Source organism: Ascaphus truei, chromosome 5 (genome assembly GCF_040206685.1).
Source record: "Ascaphus truei isolate aAscTru1 chromosome 5, aAscTru1.hap1, whole genome shotgun sequence".
NCBI lineage: Eukaryota > Metazoa > Chordata > Amphibia > Anura > Ascaphidae > Ascaphus > Ascaphus truei.
Genome location: NC_134487.1, coordinates 13308491 through 13330899, shown reverse-complemented (window position 1 = coordinate 13330899; position 22409 = coordinate 13308491). Strand labels below are relative to the sequence as shown.

General features: G+C 44.7%; 1 protein-coding gene across 1 annotated transcript in view; it reads right to left on the bottom strand.

The window, feature by feature from the left end:
• The window catches only part of EXOC4 (exocyst complex component 4), a 409051-nt gene that overhangs the window by 359176 nt on the left and 27466 nt on the right, over positions 1 to 22409 (bottom strand). The gene's annotated exons all lie outside the window — the stretch shown is intronic.

Here is a 22409-nt window from a genome sequence, read left to right as displayed (position 1 = left end):
TTTTTAGTGTCTTGCTTCGCCTGCCTCCTATCCCACCGCAGTTGGCAGGAGCAGACTGCACAATAGTGGGTCATGTATAGAAGCTGCCCTCATTGGTGGAGGGCACCTATTAATGCATTTTGTGCATCCGTTCCTGACCTGTCTCGCATAGCGTTGGTGTATAGAGCTGCATGGTGAAGGGGGAGAGAGAACACTATGGTTTATTTAACCCTTTGCTGGTCGCTCCCTGCTTATCTGCTATAGGCTTGTTTTAATGTCACCTCTGCACACCGGCCCCCCATGAGTAGGGTCACCATCAGGTGTAATCATGCGGCATCCAACTCCATTAACAGCTCCTGTGCCTGCAACACATTGCGCTAACAATGTCACTTTTTTAAACTCAAACACGGGCCTGCAGTGTGTACTAGGTAGTAATGATGGTATAAGATGCACTTCAAGGGACTTTTAAAATATGAAAACAAATGTATTCAAGTGGATCAACGTTTGGGTCAAGACACACACTTCACTGCTGACGTGACCTTCAACAACTGGCTTTTTCATTGCGTCCTCTAGCAGATAACGCTTCTGTTTTGCTCTCTCAGTCCTATCTGTTGCAAGCCCCCTTATTTCTGGGACAGGAAAAGAAGCAATGAATTCACAGGTTGCAGAATGAGTGGATTTCAGCCTTTTTAGAAGCTGCGGAAAACTTCCAAAATTGACTGCGCCTTTGGAATACCTAAATATATTTGACAGCCCACTTACCCTGATGTATGTAAAAAATTGTTTACATTTAGAGCGATTCTATTTTTAAAGTGACTATTACCAATGCATTACCAGCTTTCTATGTTACATAAAATAAATCAGTGGGTTTTAGCCTGTCACGTTAACAGATCTAACCCTGTCTGTGTCACAAGTACCTCACAGGAGGCGATAAACTGAGATTTCCCGCCTGACGACACTGCCCATGTAAAACAAAACCCTTTTCTTTTTTTGACGGAGTTGGCGACAGTGGAAATGTGGTATCATCTGCACCTTCCCGCGTTTCACTATTTTTTCCGTTACAGGCCCAGATCCACAGATGGGGGGGGGGGGGGCTAAGCTTTAACACACATTTACTCCAATGTCAGTTGAATTAAGACATGCTAGAACTTGGCACCCTTTTTTTTGTGGATCTGGCCACCAAGTCTTGCAGAGAGGGGGAACGGTGTAAAAGTTGGTAGCACTGAAACAGCCTTAGTTCCCTTGTATATCTTACTTTGCATGCGTGTTGCAGTTTCTTTCTTTTTGTCTTTATTAGGAGTGTATTGACAAAGTGTGCCGTGCGTGTGAATATATTCTAATTTATTCTCCCCAAAGCCAGGCTGGCATTAAAACCCTTTCACTGCCAGAGAGGCCTCCCGTGCTGCTACAGGGGCTGCTCCGGTAAGGAAACGGTTCACAGCACAGTGAATGCTGCCGAGTTCCAAACACAAATATCACGCCGTTCACTTATTTAATTAAAAAAAAAAATGTTTTAATTTTTGTTCTGCCAAATTGTGAATCTTAAAGTTGGTGCTGGAAAAAAATAATAATAATAAAATAAACAAACAAAAAAACATTTAAAAAAAAAAAGAAAGAAAAAAACAGTAGGGTTGACCACCGTTTAAGGACTATTCTGTAATGCATTTTTGCTGCAATTCCTGTGTTATTAGGCCTCAAAGAATCAGATGGTCTTATTGCGTTCATATTCAATGACTGATTTCCCATTGGGCCCGGGCGGCATACAGGTCTCTTACCTTCTCCTTCGAGCCGCCTTCCTCGTCCCGTAGCATCGGGCATGAAATGACACTACGATACCACATGGCGATGACGTCACGGTGTCATGCGACGCTGGAGGAGGAGGTGGCAGCCCGGGGTAAGTGCCAATGGGTGGCAACATCTCAAATCCACCACTGTCCATATTAAAACTTGTTACAATAGTTACATAGTAGATGAGGTTGGATACTTTATCCTATATTTATACTTCCTTATTGATCCAGAGGAAGGCAAACAAAAAACCCCAGTGACATATCATCCAATGATATCTCATAAGGGGGAAAAATAAATTCCTTCCTGATTCCAGAAATCGCAATCAGATTACTCCCTGGATCAACATTCTTCCCATGTTACTTATTTGGTATATCCCTGTATACCATTCCAAAAAGATGTCCAACCTTTTTTGGAACAAATCTCCTTTCCTCCAACCTTAAGGGATGACCCCGAGTCCTTTGTACTGCCCTTGGGATGAATAGTTATCGTCATATGGTAGATGGTGCAGCGATTATTCTATACCAACAAGGCCATTGTTAACGAGGGTTTATCTACCGCGTGAGGTAGGAAACAGAACCAGCAGATCGACTAAAAATAGAGTTTCCTCTTAATAAAGACAAATCATGTGAGTGGGAGGCAGGTGCCTGTTCAATGTCAAGTTCATAGCGTGTCCTCGCTCTTAATTAAGTTGCTAGCGGAGTTTATTTAAAGACATCTTCACGAATGTCTCACAGGAAGATCTTGCATGTTACTTGCCTCTAGAGAAAAACAAATCACGAATAGCAGTTATTGGGTCTGTTTAAACAGATCCGAGTACACGGCAGAACATGGCACAACACAGCAGATAAAAGTGAAAAAACAACACACTGACAGACTGAAAAAGGAATCCCATTTGGCCTTGCTTGTGTATTATTTATGACAGACGTCCCTATGCTGAATCTTCATGCCCCTCTTCCTAACGCTGAAGTCTAGGTTGCATACATTTGTCGCTGTACGCCGGTATACTCACTGGATATAAGCAGCGAGTTTTATGTGGTTGCGGAGCTCTTAAAATGTGCAGTGTGACTTTTCAGTGACGGGTTTCTTTAGTCTCATTACCACGCAAATTATAAACTGAGAAAAAGTTTCCTCTGCTGCTTAAGCGGAACGAACGTGCTTTAGGCCGTGCGTAGAGTGCCCGCGACGGGCGACGTCGCCCAAAAACAAATGCGTTGCCGCCGAGTGCGCTTAGAGTAAGCGCGACAATGCGACGGAGCGAATTTTGGTAGCTGCCAATATTTGATTTCTGAACCAATCAAATGCCAGTAAACCTGCGACGCCGCCGCAATGCGAAATATAACTTTCGCTAGCGGCGACGACGGGTGACGTCACCCGACGCGGCCACTATACGCGCGGCCCAAGTAATTCTCATAGTGAACCCAATGACTCAAAGCATCCTGCTTCTGAAACCAACTACACGATCTTGGAAAAGGTGGTTCATGGACAGCGGCAGGAGCATGTACCCGCTAACGAACGTCACATCATTCGTCAGACCCGCAGCAACTTAGAAATGGCTTTCCCAGCTAGTCAGAACACATCTTTCCCCAGGAGACTGGTTGAACAGGACTACCAAATGGTTGACTAGACCAGGGGTAGCCAACTCCGGCCCTTAACAGCTACCAACTGGTCAAGTTCAGGATATGCCTGCTTCAGCACAGGTGGCTCTATCAGTGGCTCAGTCGAAGACTGCACCACCTTTGCTGAAGCAGGGATAATCATGAAAACCTGCCCTGTTGGTAGCTGTTGATGACCGGAGTAGGCTACCCCTGTACTAGACATTTGTGTCCCAATATAAGTACAATAATGGACTAAAATATTGGCACAACACTGCAATCATCCAATGATTTACAAAGTCATCTCTAGGGCTTAGCAACACTTAGTAAATATGGCATAACAATCAGGCACAGATGTAAAGAGAATGGAATGCCAGCCCTGAAGAGATCTGATCTCAACATAGACCATCGATAAGTAGTATTCCCCTGTGTATATTTCAAGCATTGTGTGATCTCGTTTCTGCATTCCCTACCATCTCTCCTGGGACATTGTGCCATGCATCCAACACCCTCTCTACTGGGACATTGTGCCATGCATCCAACACCATCTCTCCTGGGACATTGTGCCATGCATCCAACACCCTCTCTCCTGGGACACTGTGCCATGCATCCAACACCCTCTCTCTTGGGACATTGTGCCATGCATCCAACACCCTCTCTCCTGGGACATTGTGCCATGCATCCAACACCCTCTCTCCCGGGACATTGTGCCATGCATCCAACACCCTCTCTCCCGGGACATTGTGCCATGCATCCAACACCCTCTCTCCTGGGACACTGTGCCATGCATCCAACACCCTCTCTCCTGGGACATTGTGCCATGCATCCAACACCCTCTGTCGTGGGACATTGTGCCATGCATCCAACACCCTCTCTCCTGGGACACTGTGCCATGCATCCAACACCCTCTCTCCTGGGACATTGTGCCATGCATCCAACACCCTCTCTCCTGGGACATTGTGCCATGCATCCAACACCCTCTCTCCTGGGACATTGTGCCATGCATCCAACACCCTCTCTCCTGGGACATTGTGCCATGCATCCAACACCCTCTCTCCTGGGACACTGTGCCATGCATCCAACACCCTCTCTCCTGGGACATTGTGCCATGCATCCAACACCCTCTCTCCTGGGACATTGTGCCATGCATCCAACACCCTCTCTCCTGGGACATTGTGCCATGCATCCAACACCATCTCTCCTGGGACATTGTGCCATGCATCCAACACCCTCTCTCCTGGGACATTGTGCCATGCATCCAACACCCTCTCTCCTGGGACATTGTGCCATGCATCCAACACCCTCTCTCCTGGGACATTGTGCCATGCATCCAACACCCTCTCTCCTGGGACACTGTGCCATGCATCCAACACCCTCTCTCCTGGGACATTGTGCCATGCATCCAACACCCTCTCTCCTGGGACATTGTGCCATGCATCCAACACCCTCTCTCCTGGGACATTGTGCCATGCATCCAACACCCTCTCTCCTGGGACATTGTGCCATGCATCCAACACCCTCTCTCCTGGGACATTGTGCCATGCATCCAACACCCTCTCTCCTGGGACTATCTACTCCGAACTTGAATATTTGTCCAATATTAATTCTGCTCTATGAAAAAAAGAGTAACCAATCTCACTCTGATGAGATCAAAACGTCAAAACCGCTGTCTGAGAGCAGGTTTACTGGCCATGCACTTCTTTAACCAAGGGAACTGAAAAAGCTGTATAATGCAGTAGACAAAAGCTTACAGGGGTCCATGTTAAAATGGATAAGAAGCAAAAAAAAAAATGACTCGGAGTGCTCATTTGTATGTCATTACCCAGAATCCTTGGCTACAGTGGACGCACTGAAATCTCCAAGCAAGGCAAGTAGCAAAGGTCGACATGGGACTGGGGATGACCTCTGATTCACCTCGGCCAGTGGGGCAAAAAGGAGATTGGTCAATGTGAAGCTGGTGAATTTAGGCGAGAAAGGTGCACATTCTTACTAGCTGGAGATAAGGCAGGTGTTTAGGGATTGGTTGAAGGTGTGCTGCTAGACTAAGGTTTAAATCATTGAGCGAGGAGTGATATGCAGGGAAGTCATCAAGTTTGGGTGGGAATTTGGGGATTTAAATAAAGAGCAGAGTCAAGGTATTATTATCAATCACCTGTGAAGACTGGATCAAGATTGCCACCCTCCCCTCCCCGCTGTTAATGTATATGTTTATGGTATATTTATACAGGGGGGGGGGGGAGTGGTTTATTTGTTGCAGCACAAGGGTGGAAAGGGGTTATTTCTGAGCGTGGTCTCAGGAACGGTTACATTGTTGGTGGGTTATATCTGAGCGTGGTCTCAGGAACGGTTACATTGTTGGTGGGTTATTTCTGAGCGTGGTCTCAGGAACGGTTACATTGTTGGTGGGTTATATCTGAGCGTGGTCTCAGGAATAGTTACATTGTTGGTGGGTTATATCTGAGCGTGGTCTCAGGAACGGTTACATTGTTGGTGGGTTATATCTGAGCGTGGTCTCAGGAATAGTTACATTGTTGGTGGGTTATATCTGAGCATGGTCTCGGGAACGGTTACATTGTTGGTGGGTTATATCTGAGCATCGTCTCGGGAACAGTTACATTGTTGGTGGATTATATCTGAGCGTGGTCTCAGGAATAGTTACATTGTTGGTGGGTTATATCTGAGCGTGGTCTCGGGAACGGTTACATTGTTGGTGGGTTATATCTGAGCGTGGTCTCAGGAATAGTTACATTGTTGGTGGGTGTGAAAGAATGAAGTCAACTCCTATCAGTTATGCCTGGGAGACATATGTCTGAGTGCTTCATCCAGCACTCATAAGGGTTAACTCAGGTGGAAGTTAGGTAATCAGGATGTAAGCTGACACCTGAGAGCCAGCAAGGTAGAAAAGGATCTTGTTACCAGCAGTAGCTGTCTCTCTCAGACCAGAGCACATGGATATATGTGCTGCTAGCCAGACGGATACAGCACACTACTTACTGCAACCAAAGTAAGACTTTTTCCTTTGTTTTTCTGACTGCTTAAAAGACTCTTACGGTTTGGTTATGGTTTAGCCAGCCAGCCTGCTAGATAGGTCTGCTGTGTTAGTCAGTTTCTCCCAATGGGGAGCAGGATTTGCTTTGTTAAAAGGGACAGTGTACCCGCATGTTATGTTGCTGTGGAGAAATAAAGCCACTGAACGTTTTCATTTATCCTGAAACTACACGTGTGGACTGTTCCCTGACCTCGGCTACAGGCCGTCCTGCCACAGTGGGTTATTTCTGAGCAAGGTCTCAGGAACGGTTACATTGTTGGTGGGTTATTTCTGAGCACGATCTCAGGAATGGTTACATTGTTGGTGGGATATTTCTGAGCACGGTCTCAGGAATAGTTACATTGTTGGTGGGGTATTTCTGAGCACGGTCTCAGGAATAGTTACAATGTTGGTGGGATATTTCTGAGCACGGTCTCAGGAATAGTTACAATGTTGGTGGGGTATTTCTGAGCACGGTCTCAGGAACGGTTACATTGTTGGTGGGTTATTTCTGAGTGTGGTCTCAGGAACGGTTACATTGTTGGTGGGTTATTTCTGAGCGTGGTCTCAGGAACGGTTACATTGTTGGTGGGTTATTTCTGAGCACGGTCTCAGGAATGGTTACATTGTTGGTGGGATATATCTGAGCACGGTCTCAGGAACGGTTACATTATTGGTGGGTTATTTCTGAGCGTGGTCTCAGGAATGGTTATATTGTTGGTGGGTTATTATCCGAGTGTGGTCTCAGGAACGGTTACATTGTTGGTGGGATATTTCTGAGCATGGTCTCAGGAATAGTTACATTGTTGGTGGGGTATTTCTGAGCACGGTCTCAGGAACGGTTACATTGTTGGTGGGGTATTTCTGAGCCGGGTCTCAGGAACGGTTACATTATTGGTGGGTTATTTCTGAGTGTGGTCTCAGGAACGGTTACATTGTTGGTGGGATATTTCTGAGCACGGTCTCAGGAATAGTTACATTGTTGGTGGGGTATTTCTGAGCACGGTCTCAGGAATGGTTATATTGTTGGTGGGGTATTTCTGAGCACGGTCTCAGGGACGGTTACATTTTTGGTGGGTTATATCTGAGCACGGTCTCAGGAATAGTTACATTGTTGGTGGGTTATATCTGAGCGTGGTCTCAGGAACGGTTACATTGTTGGTGGGTTATTTCTGAGTGTGGGTTCAGGAACGGTTACATTGTTGGTGGGTTATTTCTGAGCGTGGTCTCAGGAATGGTTATATTGTTGGTGGGTTATATCTGAGTGTGGTCTCAGGAATGGTTACATTGTTGGTGGGTTATATCTGAGCACGGTCTCAGGAATGGTTACATTGTTGGTGGGTTATATCTGAGCACGGTCTCAGGAATGGTTACATTGTTGGTGGGTTATATCTGAGTGTGGTATCAGGAACGGTTACATTGTTGGTGGGTTATTTCTGAGCACGGTCTCAGGAATAGTTACATTGTTGGCTTGGTTGGGATGGTATTTTAGGTTCCTAGCTGGGAGGCGGAGCCATTGTTATTTATGAAATATATTTCTCTGGCTGGGAGGCGAGAGGTTAATTCATTATGCAATGGTTTGAGTAATGTATTGTTATGATGGTTTAATAAATTGTGCTGCGACCTTACTACCACCTTATGTTTCTGTCTGGTGCAAGTTATTTCAACTAAGCTACGTTTAGTTTAAAGGGTAACGCATCATACAGTTCCCATGTATGCCAAGAGACTGGGGAGAGGCAGGTATGCAGACCTGTCCGACGCGTGAATGTAATCACAAGTGGCATTTTCATTTGTCGAACTCTATGAAATAAAATCTCTTTCCAGTCCTACTTTGTTGCAAGATAAGTCGTCAAAGAACTTAACGCAGAAGGGCTAAGAAAAATAAAATAAAAGGGAAAGAGGGAAACGGATTACTGCAGCATGCTGAATCAGCACAGCTAAAATTACCCAATTTAACAGCAAACTGAGCATGTACCTTTAGAGCAAAAAGGCTACAAGGCCCAGAAATTCTAATCAAACACAGCGCTGAGCACCTGACAGCATGTGCCAGGAGAAAGGCGTGCGTAGCAGCTGCTGTGATCAGCCAACAGTTCCGATCTTCAACCAGTAGCACGAGACAGACAGCTAAACTTTCAGATCTAGGACACGGAATGCAGAGAGCCAGCGGAGGGAAACCAAACAACTACAAGAACCGCTGACATAGCCAAGAAATGCTACCCTGTATCGTGGGCTGCTTTATACGTCCGGTGATGTGGGCTCAGCCCCTGCTGTGCTGCGCAAACACTACACACTTGTGCCTGCGCATTTCTACACCACTCGCCATCCATCAAAGGATGTCAGAAAATCTTTACAGACCGAGTTACACTTTTCTGTCAAACGTTCATTGTGCGACGCTTAGAAGATTGCCAAATTGGAAATGGCCAACAGGTGGCAAATGTGAAAGAAATGGGTTTTACAGGGAAATAAAGGAAAAAACAAAGCAAAAAATAAAAAAAGGAGGGTACAGCCCACACCTGTAAATGCTAGGCAAGGCTGATGAAGATCTCCTGTGAATAGAAACATTGGCCCTACTAATAACATAACTTATTTGCATTCATGGTTGTGCCTTTTTTTTGGTCACAGTTTGTTAGGAAGTCCATAATTTTAAGTGCTGAAAGGACCTGAAGGGTGCGTCCTTGTAGAGGTCCCTACATCTCATTATCCCTGCGTCCTTCCATAAGAGGAATGAGCCTGGGTGTTCCCCGCTTCGGAACTCAGGGTTTTCCCATAGTGGGGTTAAAGGGGAGGGTATTGGTGATAGGCTGCCTTCCTTATGGCTTTTGTCCCACACTTCCGAGTGGGAGATAACTGGGTGGGAATCATGCCTGAAGCACCTTTTAGAGGCTGGAACCACAGTAGGGTAGGCATGTCGTTCACTTTTTCCGATGTCCACCCAGGGCCTCTGGCTCTCCCGTAGCGACCAGTATATTAATGGCCAAGTCTACCTTCTCATATGTCATGCAAAGCTAAACCACCCCCTATTGGCATGCGTTGCATTATTGCTAGTTTTATTCTAGATTTCTTATTGTCCCACACAAACCTAGATACAGGCCTCGCGACATGGCTTATTATTTGGTGTGGTAGTGATACAGGAAGCTCCTGGAAAGGTACAGAAGTCTCATGACAATATTCACTTTCACTTTTGTGATTTTCCCCAACCACTATATCCAGTGTGTTTGCCATGTTTTGAGGTCTTCTTTAATTTTTATATTTTTTAATTAGTAAGAGATAGTTCTGGTCATACAGATTTTTGTATTGTTTGGTTATAAAGACTCCCAGATATTTTGAGCTTGTCTCATTCCACTTTATCTTCAAATGTTGTTTTAGTTTGGCTTGTGTTGCAGTCGATATGTTTAGACTAAGGGCCGCGGATTTAGAGTGATCTATCTTGAAATGTGTTCGTTTAACAAGGTCCTGTATTTCTTTGAAAAGTTCAGGCAGAGATGCCTCGGGGTTCGTGAGAGATACTAATACATCATCTGCGAATAGGGAAACTTCGTAGTCCTTTTTACCTATTGTCACTCCCGTAAATTTTCTTGTTTAGCCTAAATGATTATGCTAGTGCATCTCTCACAAGGGCAAACAGCAGTGGTGACATGGGGTATCCCTGACGTGTTCCATTCTTAAAATCGGGGACATTTTATGCACCCTGAAGCTTTTACTGTGGCTGTTGGAGATGAGTAAAGTACTCTTATGCCCGCTATAAAGCAGGGGGGGCAGTACCAACATTTTGAAGAGCTTCAAACAAAGGGACAGCTTATCCCGTCAAAAGCGGCATCTTGTCCTAAGATTAAGGTGGGGCTCTGGCTTTCATTGCTGCCGTGGATAATATTTGCTATCCTCCAGATGTTATCGGCAGCCAGTCTATCTGGAACGAATCCTACCTGGTCAGCGTGAACCAACACCCGTTAAGCCTTGTAGACAATATTTTCACGTCGTTATTTATTAATGATATTGGCCTATAACGTGTGAATAGCGTTGGGTCTTTACCTTCCTTTGGTATGACTTATTGAGACCATCAACATTTCTTGTGGAGGCGAGGGTCCCTTCAGGAGCTCATTAAATAAGCGTAGTAGGTGTGGTATTAGTATGGGGTCAAATTTCTTATAGCGAGTTACTATAACCATCCGGGCCTGGTGCCTTCGATGTCTTTAGGGCTTTAATAGTTTAGGGATATTTCCTCATAGGTCATTGGTTTCTCTAGTGTCTCTGCAGTGTCCACGGTTAGTGTTGGCAGCAATGCCTTATCTAGGTAGTGCTTTATCTGCTCCGTGTTCGCGGGATCATTCCCTATTACGGTTTCTAGGTTGTAATGTTTCTGGTAGTGGTGTTTAAATTCACTGCTTATTTCTATTGGTACTACTACATACATCATCAAAAAATGTGCACTGCCGAGGTTAATATATGAGCTTTTGCGCAAGGTGCCATATTCAAATATTAAAACCCTTCCAAAAAAAAAAAAACTTTTGTGGTTTTTAAAGCTCATACACTGCAGAATGAATGTTGGGCCTGAGAAAGTTGGCAACACTTTAAAAAAAAAAAATCTTTTTTTTGTTTTAATATATGCAGCATTTGATTACTTTTATTGAAAAGAATTATCTAAGCTGCTAATCAATTTGTTCTCCCGTGCTCGATCAGCAAAAATCCTGCTTCCTAGTGTTCACTAAATGGCTGCCTTCCAGTTTCAATCAATCCTTCACTCAGTGTAACTCAGCAGCTACAATGTATCCTGATATTACGAAGGTAACATTGCCTACCGTTAAATGTTTGCAGCTCACACCGCTGGGAACATTGGCAACAAATTATCACACGCAGTAGGCCATTATCTAATGAACATATACAGACCAGCGCCCAAAAAGAATCCAAAGTCCCTAATAGAGTCCAAACAGATGGAAGGGATGATAATCCAAATACTCCAATCACTGTAAAATCTCCAATCCGGGGGTCCGTTATCTAATACTACAGAACCAATTTTTTTTTAAAAACCCACACATGTAGGATATTTCATGGATTGCTCCTTTAACCTGCAAAACATTAAGTGGTCTCCAAGAAAAAAAACACGGTTTAGTAGGCCATTAACTGTCCCTGTTCTAAAAAATGTTTTTATACGAGACAAATGATTTAACGCTTAACATAGGGACAGAGTAAATTAACAGGTTATTGGAGATGTTCATCTGAAAAAACAAGCAAGGCGCGAGCAAAACGGAAATGTGATATGTGAATGTTAACAGAGAAAACTCAGAGGCGCCTATTTAACCCCCTATATGCTGGGAAGTAACACTATAGTTAGGAACGGAGGGGGTAGAGAATCTGTTAAAATGTGTTTATAGTGCAGGCGCGCACACACAACAGAGCGCATGGCGCCCAAGCGATCCATGCACTGATGGGGATGCATGGCATCACCAGGCTGGTTCTCCCCTCATTGGATAAACCACTCACGTGAGGCGTCCGTCGCGCGGAAAAAAAACAAAAAACTAATTTGCCCGTTCTAAAATCTGCAGCGCGGGCACTATGGCCGGACAGATAGAGCTACTGCATTTTGTTTGCGTTGCACACACTATAAGCGCAGCCTTAGATGTAACAATGTACATTAAATAAGAGTAGCCATTCACATCTTATCTGCCTCTTAAATATTGATTTCATGTCAACTGTTTTTAAGACAATCACATTGCATTGTAGATGTGGAAAATATGATAGGAACTCAAAAAGGTACAGAGAGGGAGACTGTTTGGCTGAGGGGGAGCTGGCAGAGAGGCAGCCTCTGAACGTGACCCCCTGACAAAGCACGGAGTGCGAAATGCGTAGCGGTCACGTGAGGTTGTCTGGCGCGCACTTTCATTGGTTGGTGTTGCTGAACCAGGAAGTTCGAGTCGACGTTCCATCAGCTGTTGGAGATTGCGACTTATCAGCGAGTCGTCCGCAGCCACACGCCAACTACCTGGTCAGCTCACCAACTTCTGCACAAATGTGATTGTTTGTAACTAATTAGATTTTGTTTTATTATAGTAATTGTCTAGGTCACTGTAGTTTATGCCGATTCTTTATTACAGGCATACCCCACATTAACGTACGCAATGGGACCGGAGCATGTATGTAAAGCGAAAATGTACTTAAAGTGAAGCACTCCCTTTTCCCCACTTATCGATGCATGTACTGTACTGCAATCATCATGTACGTGCATAACTGACGTAAATAACGCATTTGTAACAGGCTCTATAGTCTCCCCACTTGCACATAGCTTCGGTACAGGTAGGGAGCCGGTATTGCTGTTCAGGACGTGCTGACAGGCGCATGCGCGAGCTGCCGTTTGCCTATTGGGCGACATGTACTTACTCGCGAGTGTACTTAAAGTGAGTGTCCTTAAACCGGGGTATGCCTGTACTGTGTATATTTGTTATTGTCTTTAACGTTCTTTTATGTTCAAGCATTGTTTTTAAAATTGTATGGTCCACAAATTTCCAATGGACTCTTATATTTTAATTAAAACAGATGATATATATTTACAACATACTGACCCCCAGTGCGCTGTTAGCATTCTGTCTATTCTGGTTCTGTGAGACCTCCTTCTGGAGATCTCACTTAGGAGGATCTCCTGACGACAGCTGCAAGGGGCTCAGGATCCCTATTTCTGCACATAAAGACAGCACGAGCGCAGATTCCACCTTTTTGCGGCATAGATCGATGTTTCCCTAACAGGAAAATGCCTTTTAATGTTACAGGCTTGCACACCTTGCTATAAAATCGGGCTGCTTCCTACGTACCTGATTGCTAACCAGTCTCGGGCTATTAGATATCATACCCTGGTAACTTGTGTTGGAGGATAAAACAAAAAAAGGGGTAACCGGCGCCAAAGGGGTAAATACCAAACCAATTACGGTGTAAAGTCCAAATGCAGTCCTTGAGATGATGGAATATGATGATTCTCACCTCAACGGGATAAATGTGGAAAAAAGAGAAAAGAAAAACCGATAATGGTGCAGTAAATCAACACTGGGGGGTGGACAAAGACTGACAACATGAGACATACAAGACATACAAACGTAAAACACTAGCACGGCCTTTATATTAATAAAAAGCAAATTTATTTAAGTGTGGAAGGTGCATGAACCGCATCCGGAGGGGTAAAATTACAACCCTACTCACAAGATGCTGGAAAGGTAAAGGCAACAAACTGGATGCATGCAGCTTGGCTCTCAAGATGGCGACCGGAGCACTCTGCTTGGCGTCCACACGTGACCGGGATGGAAGGCAGGTGACTCAGATGACGGGGCCTCTAGGCGGACGTGACGTCTCCTCCGCTGTAGTCCCACCACAGGCTCACTTTCTCCAATCCTCCTCAGCAACCGCAAATCGGTTGTAGCACTTTGAAGACTGCAGATTTCTCCTCTTGGGACTGCAGACTTCACCACGATCTGGAAACACTCTAAAAACTCGAAACTTCCCGACGCGTTTCGTACGCATGCGCGTACTTCTTCAAGGGATGTGCTTGCCTTTTAGTCTCTATGATATATATACCATCAGTCCAAAGTTCTTATTGGTTGATTAGATAGTTATATTAACCCCGTGTTGGGCTGATAAGGCAGCACATAAAGAAAGGCCTATGCTAATCTACATACAAAACAAACATAAAACATTGAATGGGATAACATAAAAACATTAAAAACATTTAAAAGAACATTAAAAAATAAATACAAATGTAAAGAGGCAGAACAATGAATTAATGACTTAAAAATAATTATAGAAAGGCTTTGAGTTCAAAGTCGATAAGACCACATACCTCCCCCTTAACAGTGACCCTTTGGTGCATTTCAAAGCCGAACTGGGAGAATTGCTGACTTCTGGTGTAGATAGCGGGGCAATATGTGAGGATGAGTTCAAGTTTTTGTCAGTTCAGTTTCCACGTACACCGTTATTTTACTTTACACCTAAGATTCACAAAAATCTAACTGCACCTCCGGGGAGACCTATTATTTCTGGTATCTCTTCCCTCACTTCAAATCTTTCACAATTTATAGATCACCATCTTCAACCCCTAGTCACTGGTGGTAGATCCTATTTGCGAGACACGACACATACGCTACAAATTTTAAAAGATCTAAAATGGCAGCATGGTTATATTCTTGCCACAGCTGATGTAACATCTTTATACACAGTTATTGACCATCATCAAGGATGCCAGGCCGTGTGTCGCAAATTGGAACACTCCAGTGGCTATTCACGCACTAAGAGGGATTTTTTGATGGAGAGTATTTGGTTTATTTTGACACATAATTATTTCACTTTTAATTCCCACTATTACATTCAGAAATGTGGTACCGCTATGGGCACAAGGTTTGCTCCTAGTTATGCCAACTTATTTATGGACAGTTGGGAGGAGGAGTTTATCTGGAACAACTGTCCTCTAGCAGCAAGCCTGGTGCTCTGGCGGCGCTACATTGATGATGTGATCTTTATTTGGTCAGGCACTCAGGATTCCTTAAATGATTTTTGCACATATTTAAATCAGAATCACCTTAATCTTAAGTTCACTTGTAGTTTTAGTACTGAACACATTGATTTTTTGGACCTTCACATATATGTCAAAGATGATATATTGCACACCAAGACTTTCTTTAAGCCTGTGCAGGCAAATAACTATGTGCGCGCAGATAGTCACCATAATCCGCAGTGGCTGCGAAATATCCCAAAGGGACAACTGGTGCGTCTCAAACGTAACTGTTCCGAAGAAGAGATTTTTAAGAAACAAGCAGAAGATTTAAAACAAAAATTTATTAATAGAAAATATCAAGAGTTTGAATTAAATGAGGCTTTTAATCAGGTCAATGAGATCAATAGGGATACTTTACTTCAGTACGATGCTAAAAAGAAGGAAACATTAAATAGATGTCACAATCAGGTAGCGTTCATCACTCAATACAATGAGATGGCGCCAAAAATTAAACAAATCATAAACAAATATTGGCCTATTTTATTACAAGATGAAGTATTGGCAGATATCCTTCCAAAAAAAGCTAATATTATATTTTCAAAGGCTAATAACTTGAAATCCAAATTAGCTCCCAGCTGTCCGGTGAAACAAAAAAAACAGAAACTAGGAGGGAGTCTAAAAGGTTTCTTCACCTGTGCAAAGTGCGTAGCATGCTCCTTTAGTAAAAATACTAGACAATTCACATCTAACGTCACTAATAGGAGTTACCCTATACATAATTTCATTAACTGCCACTCCATGTATGTTATATATCTATTACAATGCCCCTGTGGCTTACAATATGTGGGCAGAACAGGGAGAACGTTCCAGAGACGTGTCTATGAGCATATCTATAACATTAGGAGGGGCTTAGTGACACATAGTGTCTCGCATCACTTTTTTCTGTGCCATGATAAAAATCCCAAGGGTCTTATCTGTCAGGCAATTGAGCAGGTTGATGTTAATCCCAGAGGGGGGAGTAGACTCCAGCAAGCCAGTATGCGTGAAGCTTACTGGATATATGAACTAAAAACGCTCTCCCCAAAAGGAATGAATATCGACTTTGAACTCAAAGCCTTTCTATAATTATTTTTAAGTCATTAATTCATTGTTCTGCCTCTTTACATTTGTATTTATTTTTTAATGTTCTTTTAAATGTTTTTAATGTTTTTATGTTATCCCATTCAATGTTTTATGTTTGTTTTGTATGTAGATTAGCATAGGCCTTTCTTTATGTGCTGCCTTTTATCAGCCCAACACGGGGTTAATATAACTATCTAATCAACCAATAAGAACTTTGGACTGATTGTATATATACCATAGAGACTAAAAGGCAAGCACATCCCTTGAAGAAGTACGCGCATGCGTACGAAATGCGTCGGGAAGTTTCGAGTTTTTAGAGTGTTTCCAGATCGAGGTGAAGTCTGCAGTCCCAAGAGGAGAAATCTGCAGTCTTCAAAGTGCTACAACCGATTTGCGGCGATATCGCGGTTGCTGAGGAGGATTGGAGAAAGTGAGCCTGTGGTGGGACTACAGCGGAGGAGACGTCACGTCCGCCTAGAGGCCCCGTCATCTGAGTCACCTGCCTTCCATCCCGGTCACGTGTGGACGCCAAGCAGAGTGCTCCGGTCGCCATCTTGAGAGCCAAGCTGCATGCATCCAGTTCGTTGCCTTTACCTTTCCAGCATCTTGTGAGTAGGGTTGTAATTTTACCCCTCCGGATGCGGTTCATGCACCTTCCACACTTAAATAAATTTGCTTTTTATTAATATAAAGGCCATGCTAGTGTTTTACGTTTGTATGTCTTGTATGTCTCATGTTGTCAGTCTTTGTCCACCCCCCAGTGTTGATTTACTGCACCATTATCTGTTTTTCTTTTCTCTTTTTTCCACATTTATCCCGTTGAGGTGAGAATCATCATATTCCATCATCTCAAGGACTGCATTTGGACTTTACACCTTAATTGGTTTGGTATTTACCCCTTTGGCGCCGGTTACCCCTTTTTTTGTTTTGTCACTCTGACTGGTTGTACCACCAGTTATTCACCTGGCTGCCTATATATATTGTAATCATTTTTTATTTGTTATATCATTAGCGCTGTTCTGCACCTATTCTTTTTTCTGTGATTCTTTTCTTGTGTTGGAGGATAATATCTTATTTCTATGAGACTTATTTCCTAGATCCGACATGTACCTCTGTAACCCCACACTAGGAAGAAGAATCCAGCTTTACCTTTAATACAGCCCACACGCCCCCAACCTGTATTCCTTTACAGTCCCTTCCAATGCTTTGGGGGATCAAACACAATTCATTGTCAGTGAATCAGTTTTGACCCCGGGAACCCTACAAATTGTGCTTGGATCCACCAAATGTCGGCGCGTGAAAGCGGGACTCTGAAGTAATTCAGCAGCCGGAAAGGTAAGCCGTGCTTCATAAAGCTGTCAGAACACTCCTTCATGTTTACCCCGTCCTAGAGGGACAGAAAGCGGCCGCGCTCGTAATAATTCTTCCTGGCATTAATCAGTCATTGTGCATTAGAAGCAGCAGCTGGAGTGTTCTGAGTGATAATGAAACCTGCAACAAGCCATCTTCAGCCGCCTCTCCCAGACAATGAGGGAATTAAAATTTCAATTTAAATGCAGAGGTCTGAAACACGCTTCAGTGGCAGAATTACTTCAATTAATGTGAGCGGAATATAAAGAGACGGGACGCAGCGAAGCCGGAGCGATGTCTGTACCCGGGCAAGTCCCACTTAGATTGTAAGCTCTTCGGGGCAGGGACTCCTCACATGACATCACCTTGGCAGACGTCACGTGGCCCCATGGCGTCATTTGACGCCGGAGACCAGGTAAGGGATTGGGGGGGGCGCGAGCGGGGAGAGATTGCGCGCCCCTGACAGGATACAGAACATTTCCCAGAACTGGTTTTTGCCGGGAGAAAGTGTGCAGGTTCAGTGTCTACCTCTGATCTAGAGGAAATAGGTAGAATAGAGGAAGGCGACTACAGGCCACTGCGCTGGAGGACAGGAGCACAGAACTGAACAGAAACACTGTGAGAGACGGTATTGCTGAATATCTAAAGTCCAGCAATTTACAGGGCGACAGGCAGAGGAGATCAGGTCACACACCCAAATTATTCCTGTGGCTAATAATAAATCAGTGTGGAGCAGCAGATATAGCCAACGCAGCGGGGCTCAACTCCAGTCCTCGGGACCCCCCCTGTCCCCCAACAGGTCAGGTTAAGCATATAGCAGCCACTGTGCTGAAGCTGGGATATCCTTAAAACCTGAGCGGTTGGGGGGGATTTGAGGACTGGAGATGAGCACCCCTGGCCTACACTATCTAGATTTTAGTAAGGCCTTTAACACTGCCCCACATAGGAGACTGATAACCAAGTTACAATGCTTGGGATTATATTGTAAAGTGATTGAATTGATACGGAATTGGTTGTAAGGTAGATCAGTGATGCTCAACTGCAGTCCTCAAGGCTCCCCAACAGGTCAGGTTCTCAGGATATCCCTGCTTCAGCACAGGTGGCTCAGTCAGTCCCAACTTCAGCACAGGTGGCTCAAGTAGAGGCTCAGACCGAGCCTTTGATTGAGCCACCTGTGCTGAAGCTGGGATATCCCGAATACCTGACCTGTTGGGGGGCTTGAGGACTGGAGTTGAGCCCCCCCGGGTAGGGTAAATGGAGCACATTCGGAGGAGGGGACGGGAGTAACTCAGATCTGTACTGGTGCTATTTAATACCATTATAAGTGACATTGGTAATGAGCTGGACGGGAATTGATGCCATTTTGGAGATGACACACAGATCTGCAGCACCACAGAATGTTGTAAAGGGGTGCGCAAACTGGGGGGGCGCGGTGGTTACCGAGGCCCCGCTCTCTTCCCGAGGGCATTTAAATTAAATGCCGGGGGACCGGCGCAGCCCTCTGTAACTTCACTTATCTTGGCTCAGACAGCGACTGGCGCCGCGGCGGCAAATGACGCCGCAGGGTTACTTGACGCCGCGTTGCCATGGCAATGTGACGTCAGAACGCCGGAGTCAAGGTAAGGAGGGGGGTGCAAGGAGGTGGGGAGCGCACGGAAGAAAAAAAAAGACTGCGCACCCCTTGATTAGAAGAATGGTCAGGAATGTGGCAGCTACAATTTTATTGCCACACGTCGTCACAAATACAAAAAAAAGAGAGAAAACAGGATTAATGGCACCATAATGTCAGCTGCTACAGAGGAAAGGGGCCTGGGAGTCACTCATTCAAGGAACAATTAATGCGCTGTAAAAAATTACTATTATTTTGATATAGGTTTTAAGTTGGGGATCTCAGGAGCAGGACCCCACTCATTTCAGCCCCGGGTATCCCCTACTTTGAGATACTCACCCCCCGAAAGGGGGTGCCGGTAAAGATTAAAGCTCCTGCATCACGCTGGCCAATAGGAAGCCGCACGTGACGGGGGTCGCGGTTTCCAATTGGTCCGCGGGGCGCGGGAGTTCTGAAAAGCCACGATTACGTGAAGCCCCCCGAATCGAAACGGACTGGCTACCGGCACCCCCTTCGAAGATCTGTATCTCCAGAAGAAGGGGGTCCCCAGAGCTGAAGTTAATGAGGTTCTGCTCCAGAGACCCCCCCCCGTTTCAACAACAATAAAACAATTGCGAAAACAAAATGGCCTGCTTGGATTGCCTCTTTAAAAGTAGGCGGAAGAAAGCAATGGGAAGAGACAGCAGGATGTCAGGTTGTATAAGGAGAGGTATTCGCAGCAGAGATAGAGGGGGGGGGGGGGTGATGTCACTTTGTAGATGGAATTCTGGACCATATTGAAGAGAGGATGATTTCAAGCCTAAAATATTAATTATGCTATATCATATATACAGGCATACCCCGGTTTAAGGACACTCACTTTAAGTACACTCGCGAGTAAGTACATATCGCTCAATAGGAAAACGTCAGCTCACGCATGCACCTGTCAGCACGACCTGAACAGCAATACCGGCTCCCTACCTGTACCGAAGCTGTGCGCAAGCGGGGAGGCCATAGAGACTGTTACACATGTGTTATTTACATCAGTTATGCACGTATATGACGATTGCAGTACAGTACATGCATCGATAAGTGGGAAAAAGGCAGTGCTTCACTTTAAGTACATTTTCGCTTTACATACATGCTCCGGTCCCATTGCGTACCTTAATGCGGGGTATGCCTGTATTCAGCATGTAACTGGTTAAAATAAGTAATTTAGTATTAAGTTAGAAATTATATTGGAAAATGATTAGCTGACTGCAAAGATAAGCCAGGGGTATACATGTTTTAAACCTTGCATGTTTCATGTCTGCTGGAGTTGAATCATATATGGTCTTCAGTATGGAATCAAAGGTTACTTAAATAGTGAGTAGAGGATAATACTATAGGGATGGGTCTTAAAAGCTTAGGAACATACGATTAACTATAGTTACTTAGTGACAGGACAAATAGGTTCTTTTAAATGAAAGAAACAACTTTCTAACATTGAGAATTAACTAAATTAAGAACATTTTGGGCTGACACTGAGTAACACAGGTGATCGCTATGTTTAGACTGGCTAAGAGAAAAGTATAAAGATTGCATTTTGATTTATAGAATTCAGAATCATTTAACACCAAGCTAAGAAGAACCAGGCTAACGATTCTCCATTCTAACTGAATTCTCTATGCCTGAATGATGTAACGGACTGAAATGAAGCTGTAACAGATATTTTCTTCGGTCTCTGAATAAATGGAGAAAAGAACCGGACCGGGGACTATTTGATATATATTGAAAGGTGGGACATTTATATGCACCCATCTACTGAGCAAATGATCACATATCATCGGAAGGACAAATATATTGGGAGATAAATAAATAAAATTGGTGCAAAAAACGGCAAATAGTGCATGGTTTAAAGCATACAACATTTCAATAAAGACTACAAGGACCTGAATATGTACAGCTTGGAAGGAAGAGGAAGATTGAAACTTTCAAAACTAAAGTATTTAAACTATGTACAGGAGGAGGGAGGCATGTTTCAAAGAAAGAGAGGTGCTACAACAAGAGGTGCTCCGAAACTGGAGGGTGCTACATTCATAGACCAGCCTCCCAACAGAGGTGGTAAAGTCATAGACCAGCCTCCCAACAGAGGTGGTAAAGTCATAGACCAGCCTCCCAACAGAGGTGGTAAAGTCATAGACCAGCCTCCCAACAGAGGTGGTAAAGTCATAGACCAGCCTCCCAACAGAGGTGGTAAAGTCATAGACCAGCCTCCCAACAGAGGTGGTAAAGTCATAGACCAGCCTCCCAACATAGATGGTAAAGTCATAAACCAGCCTCCCAACAGAGGTGGTAAAGTCATAGACTAGCCTCTACCACCTCTGTTGGGAAGCTAACAGGTAAGGGAAATCTAAAAATGCTTGGGACAGACAAGGCTATCCCAAATATAAATACTGTGTGCTCATTTGCATGACATTTCCCAGAATCCCTGGCATTTCCAATTGAGAAGACCTGGGACGATATTAAAAATCCTTCTTAAAGCAAAAACAAAAAACCTCCCAGCGAAGGAATCAGAACCAACGCTGCTCAGGTACCGTTCCGGTAGGAGAGCTCATCACGGTTGTAAAGATCACACAGTTTATATCTTAAATAAGAGTTTTGCGATCATGAATATTTATACCGCGTGGCACGATCTGCCACAAAGCCGGGCAGACCAAGATGTTTAGAACTTGTATTTAAAAAAATAAATGACTATCACATTTTCAGCATTGGGGAGGAGCTGGGTAAATCCCCATTAGAACATTATCAAGAGTTATTAAAGATCTTCTCCGATAGCTACATCAGGTATGAAGCTCAACCATCGTTCCAAATCAAAATGCAAATCGCTAAGGTAGCCGCTGCCGAGTGCTTCTGAATGGATGGGAAATAGACAAAACAGTCTAGTCCAGGGGTGGCCAGCTCCAGTTCTCAAGGGTCACCAACAGGGGAAGTTTTTTTTTGGATATCCCTGCATCTGCACAGATGGCTCAGTCGAAGCCGGGATATCCTTAAAACCTGACCTGGTGGTGGCCTTTGAGAACTGGAGTTGGCCACGCCTGTTTTATTCAGTAACAGGTGACTTAGGCTGAGTCCATAGAAGGACAAGCAGCGCTGAGCCGTGCGGACGCTCCGCGCTGAGCCCCTGCATCCTCCATGAGGATGTCTTTAGGAGGGGGCTCACGCGAGCGTCCGCAGGCGTGCTGAGGCGCTGGATTTTTCAGCCGACAGCCAAACTGCTTTTCAGAGCGCTGTCGGCTGAAAACATCCAATCAGCGTGGAGCAGCGTCAACGTCACGGCGCCGTGACGTTGACGCGTCGCGGGCGATTGGCCCAGCAACGTCACTGCCCCGCCTCCCTCAGTCTCCGCCCGCCTCCCGATCGCGCCCGCTGGCTCGTCTGCATGGGCATGAAATCGCGCAGATTTCAGCAGGCGAGCCTCAGCGTCAGCGCGGTCCAGCCCTGCTACCCCTTCTA